Source organism: Haemorhous mexicanus, chromosome 2 (assembly GCF_027477595.1).
Source record: "Haemorhous mexicanus isolate bHaeMex1 chromosome 2, bHaeMex1.pri, whole genome shotgun sequence".
NCBI lineage: Eukaryota > Metazoa > Chordata > Aves > Passeriformes > Fringillidae > Haemorhous > Haemorhous mexicanus.
Window position 1 is genome coordinate 52,504,700 of NC_082342.1, and position 6,469 is coordinate 52,511,168.

Consider the following 6,469-nt stretch of genomic DNA (forward strand, 5'->3'; position numbering starts at 1 on the left):
GTTGAGTAGCATTCAGCTCTGCTGGATTGTGACCCCTCTTGGGGGTGTATGGGGAGGATTTGGTCTCCTAAAATAGTGTTTGCCTGTTTCAGAGGAGACACAGGGCTGAAAAATTCAGGAGACCAGCATGACTAGCTAAGGATGCAGCTTCTAACTTCATAACGAGCTGATAGGCTGGCCTGATAGATGTGTGTGTGTGAGCTGGTGAAGTTTCATGTCCTTACTTGACGTGGTAAATATTCGTGGTAATGTATTTCCAGCTTTGAATGAGGAGACAGACTTCATCAAAGTATTTAGCTGCTTAAATACCCTGATACAGAAATGCTTAAAGTACTTAAGCGGCCTTCATGAGCATCCAAAGTCCTTGTATCCTAGATAACACTTCTGTAGAATTTGAATGTTAAAAGCCAGTCTTTGAATTGATCAGTTCGCCTGTATGTCAGCTGTCACCCTACCTGACAAGAAGTAGGGTACCTAGCATTTTCCATGATTGTTTAGGAATTCCTGTTCTGGCAAATTATGGACATGCAGCGTGTCTGGTGGTTAAAGTGTTGCCATAAATGATAAAAGTAGATACCAAACATTCTTTCCGCTTTTTCTCTTTTGTTACAAACTGTTTATCCTTGAATAGAAAAAGAAGAAAACTTGACTGTTTGCCCAGATTTGCAGCTGCTCTCTAAAGGGAGGAAAAGATCAGCAGCGAATTTGGAAGTTACTCTGCTGGCACCATCTCTGATGGTGCAGTGCAGTGGTTGAGTTATGCCTTCAATGAACTGGAATCCCAGTATAGGAATAAAGTTTATTTTTACTCAGCCTAGAGCAGAAGCACATATTGGGAGTGACTCGCTATGCGTTCCCACTGTGGAACTGTAAATGGTGTTGAGGAGGAGTAGAGAGGAGATAAGAACTGCTGAGGGAGGTAAAATTGGTAAGGTGCTGCTAGAGATGGTTCCTACCTCTGGGCCTGGGGCAGCTGAGGCCACAGTGAGGGCTGTTCTGAAAGGACAGGCCAGTGCTGCATGATGCCAGCAGACCTGCAGGCTGGAAACCCTGTGGCTGTGAGCACAGCCCGCTGCCAGCAGGAAGTGCTTGGTGCAGGGATAAGTTTGAATGTTATGGTGTGAATAAGAACCCCCTGTTTTTCATCACCGATGAGAGCCAAGAAATACAGGATCAAAGAGGCATCAAGAAATGACTCGACATTGGCTGGCTGAGGTTAACACACTGATGGGGCCTGGCAGTGAGAACACGTGCATCTGTCTGCCTAGACTGATGCTTTGGATAAAGCCAGCAGCACTGGAATCCTTAAAACCATGATTTACCAAGGGCTGTAGAAATGAGATGATAAGCTTTATTTCAAAAGTCTAAGAAAATATTCTGAAAAGTTTGGTTCTTTCTGCCAGCAATGTGGAGACTGTGTGGGTCTTCCTTCTAAACAAGAGACAGGAAGGGTTACATATGGACAGTCCACCCTCTTGTAGGGGTGGCTGGGGAAACACTGTAACCTCTGCTGGTGTTCGTGTTGGAACACTAGCAGTTCAGAACTGAGGCTAACCAGTGTGCTGCCCTTTTTGGGTGTCACATCAGCCTTTATTGGATGTCCATGTGGACAGTAATGCTGGCCTGATGTGAAGTTTCTGTTACTGTTCTCCTTGGTCATGTAGTCTGTGATCTTAATGCTGCTGGGAAGAGCAGAGGAGAGTTCTGTTACTCCTGCTTTCTCAGTGTTCAGTGGGGTATTTGGTTCTTTAATATGGCTGCTCTGTTTTAACCTTTGTGGTTTTGAAATGCATCAACTATTGTAGTTTGTCACCAGAATATAATGACTGAGCCGTGATTTTCAAATTTTTAAGGTTGCCTTGCATATTTAGGATGAGTGTTGCTCAGTTTACCCAAATACTCTCTCTACATTGGTGTTAAACTTATGATAAATGAAGAGAGAGTTTGGTGACAAAAAGGTGCCTCTGGTGGATTTTTCCTCACCCCTCAATACATGCAAGGAGTTTAGTTCTCTAAGTGCTCTTACTACGGCACTTAATGGCTTCTGTAAACATGCCCACATTCTGACCTGGAGAAAAGATCAATCTGACCTTCTTCAGTGCAAGCAAAGCTTTAAAATGGTTGCTGATCAGGCCTTTAAAATTATTTTCATATTTGATACTGTGGCCTCTATCAGAGCATTGATAAGGGCGTTCAGAAACTGGATTTAACATGGGAACAGGAGTTACCTCATCTGTTAAACCAGTCCTAATGTTGGTAACCTGCCATGGGGAGCAGAGATAGAATGACATTAGTGTCTATACAGGGAATGTTACCATTATAAAACATGACCTCAGTCAGCTAGAGGATGGGCTAATGTCCCTGTGGAAGGCCAAGCATAGGCACTTATTCCAAATTAACATGGGAATCAATTGAGTACTTGAAATTTCTGCTGTGTTGCCAGAGGCCCAAACAGAGATCTACAGGACCTCTGCTGGGAGAGTAGAGGCAGCATTCTTTGTACATAATCTTCATATTTTAATAGAAACAGAAATCAGGAAAACCCATCCCAGTATAGGCAGGCAACCTGGAAACGTTGCCCTCCAAGTAAATAGGTCTCTGTCATTTTTCTGGGGACTTCATAGATGTTCTCACTTTCCATTTGGGGATTGAGCTGCATTCCAGCCCATGCTATTGTTCTGATCTGTTTGGAAGTTGCCCGTGCCAGCTTTACTGCAGCTGCCTCTCTGTAAATATGAGCAGTTGGCCCTTGTGATAGCACATGCTGCTCAATCAAAGCTTCTGCACTGTTTCTGTCTCTCATCATTTGAGAAGGTCTTTAATGCAACCTAATGAGATTAGGGTTCATTTGTTCTTGGGTTCACAGCTAAGTTTTTAAAGGGTAAAGAGCTTTTCAGGTCATTGCTTATTCCAAAGAAGGACTGCCATTCCTATCAAGCTGTGGTTCTCTGGAAATATGAATTAGTTCACTAGACAGCTCCAGTAGTCTCACCCTTGAGGTGCAATCTGGTACTTCAGCTCTTGCTTTCCACTGATTTTCATACCACCGTGTAACTGCTGTATGGTATTTATTTTCATGTATATAAACACTTTGTAAATCAAGTGAAAAAGAGGATTGTGTCAAGGAAAATTATACGAGTTGCCAAAAGTCTATGCAACTATGTGAGACTAGCACACGATGCTTGGATTTTCTCTTACATTTATTTTGTCTCTCCTGTATAGGAAGTGTTAATGATGATTTCTACAGTATTATCTTTGCTAATACCTCCATTCACATTCTTCTCCTGGAAAAAGAGGAAAATTGAAGAGGACATGTCACCAATGTGGTAGTGTAAGTAGCCTGAAGCATAGCAATCTATGGGCACTGCTTTCTGAGTGTTTGAAATCTGAGCTGAGCTGTTCAGAGCATCCCTACTGAGGGGAATATCCACTTGGTACAAAATGCACAGGCTCTTGGGTAAGGCAGATCAACTTAACTTGATAGATTTTTGCATGCTTCCTGATCAGAGCTTCAGCACTTGGCAAATTCTAATGAGGCTCTTTGCAGCTCTGGCCATGTGTCAGCACTTGTACACTCAGCACAGCACGGATCCAAATCCCAGAGTAACCAACAGGGTGATGGCTTTATCTTCCTCACACACTGAATAAGACTCTTAACCCAAAGAAACCTTCTTAATCTGAATACAAGGATGTTCCTTTTCTTGTGACTTTTTTCATTTTCATGCCTATTAATAGATCTGTGTTCTTATAAAACATGAGCATGCTTTATTTTCGAGGTTAACATGAATTCCTCAAAACCTGTAGCTGTGAATGTTTGCTTTGATGGCTGGGAAACTACTGTTACTGTCTGATGTTGATTAAGCATTATTTGGATTTAGAAAAGCACAAATGAAGGCTGAAATTAATGCAAAGGTGGAGAAGGTAAGTTAAAAGTTACAATGCCAAAGTTATTGTGAAATTCTTACTTTTATTCCCTTGGTGTTTTCATCCTTTCACTTAAACAACTGGACTGTCCCACTGGAAAGTGTTAAGATTTTAGAAAAAAGAACATTTACTCTTTATTTACTTTGTATTTAATAAACTTAACACAGCAAAGTAGGTATACCATAAATGCTTTAAGATCCAAAATTATGGAGATTGGGCACATTCAAATAGTACTCAACCTGGAGTGGTCATGAATCTCAAATACTCTAATTTGAGTGGTTATATGTTTATAATTCCCTCATACACTTTTCTCCTGTTGTCTAGACATGAGATGTGTTTTAACTAAGAAAATCAGACAATATGATTATGGTTGAAAACAAAATTCATATAGGCGACCAGCTGCACATCTCTAATTGGAAGAAGGAGAGAGATGGATGTTTTTTAAGTAAATATGGAACTAGACTGTATAAACTCTCCAAGGCCTAAGTGCAATTAATAAAATAAATGTACTTGTAAAAGCAGAAAGATTGCAAATCCTCTTTAGACAGTCTGGATTTAAAAAAAAAAAAAATCAGTGGGGTTTTGACTGGTTTTTGGATATAAAATGAAAGGAGCTGAATGTTATTTTTAAGTGGGGAAATGCAGAGGGCTGAAAATGAAAATAAGGGATGAGGGGAATGGAGATAAATAAGCTAAGTTATTACTAGTCGATCTGATAGCAAACCATCTGGCAATATGCTGCCAAATCATTATGTATCATTTATATGACTCAGTGCTAATTAGATGTGCATGGATTATGCAGACTTCTTGTGCTTTCAACATTGATAGAATGTTTTAAAAATATCACTTACATTATTAGTATGACATGTACTTGTTATGAATTTCTGACAGTAATCCAAGCCATTTTTTCACTAGAAAGTATCCAAAGAACTTCAAAGACTGTTCAGATTTTGACTTATTTAAAAAATAGAAACAAAAAATATACCCACCCCGATATAATATCAGGATCTTCTGTCCAGACACTAAGAAATTCATTTCTTTTGCTTTTCCAGTAACTTTCAGAAAATCTACTGACTGAGTGGTTAGCCCTGGACAGCATGAAAAGTTAAGTAAGTACATAAATATACATATACTACAGGTTACTGTAAACATGCTCAGAAAGATCAAGTAATAAAGCATCTTTTAAAAGTGTGTGTGCATTGCACTGTGTCTATAGGTACACAAATCAAACACTTTTTTCCCCAAAAAGAAATGTATGTTTGCAATTTCCCCACTTTCATTCTCATAAAGTCAACAACTGCCACAAATTGAGGACTACAAAATTCTCCTTTGAGTGTGTATAGTATCTCTATATCTATATTTAGAACCTATTAGGTATTATAAATATATGTCTATCTTAAATATGCTGCAACATAAATGTTAATAAAATGTATTCTGAGAGTTGAAAAATTTACACTGTTTTCATGTGAAAGCTATAAAAATCTATTGGATGGAAGATGAAATACAGTTCATTAAAAATGAACAGGCTGAGTGATTAACAGGTGAAATTGTTTCCTTTTCAAGGAATGTGTCAAAGGTGGTGCATCTAAAACTACAGAATTTTTTTAAAGAAAAAAAATCAATATGCTTGACAAAGAAATATTATGTGCATTTTAAAAATAAAGGCCTCTGAAGGGAGCTTGTTTATTTGTCACATGAACACAAGACTTGGTTATGAATATGATGAAAATAAGACAGTACAAACCAATACTTGCATAATGAAATAGGGAGTGCAAAGAAAGAAGTAATATTTGAAAAAATATCAGAACATTCTAGTACAGGGAAACAGACCTTAACACAATAATACTTTTTGTGATGTGAGTGCTTTAGTAAAAATGCATGACTTGCCATGTGTAGTTTTTTATTTACATTTGTAGATGATTTGGAAGAGTCGAAAAGAGCCCAAAGAGCTGGCAGAACAGAATGCTTTATAGCGTAGAACACACGCTCTGCAAAGTGGTATAAATAAACATTTATAGACTTAGAATTACACTGGAAAGAGGTATATACTCATTAAAGCATTTTTTTTAATTTCAGAAGAAGTCACATGAAATTCCTATAGTAGAGGGAGGAGGGCAAAATTCCAAACAAAAGTGGGATGTACACTTTTAACAGTAATTGTCATTAATGATTTCCTGCCGAGGTTTTCCAAGAATTTAAACTCTTTATTTATAGTTACAGGTGCCTTTCTAAAAAGTTACTGTCCTTTGAACACAGGCTAGATACATCCATTTATCAAAACTGGATTATTGTGCAAGACTTTTCATTTTAGTAGTTTAATAGTAAAGTCCCTGCACTGCTTGAAACATGCTGAAACTGATCTCTGTGAGAGGCCCTAGCTGAGAGGGCTCAAAAAGTGAGAAAATGAAATAATGAGGACCTTAGGAAAATGCTGGTAGAAGTGTTTTGACAGCTTGAATGGATTTACCTGGGCTGTACTAATATTCATTTTTCAGAGAATTCAAGCTGAAAGGAAAAAAATATTTGCCTGCTTGGAAATTTACCA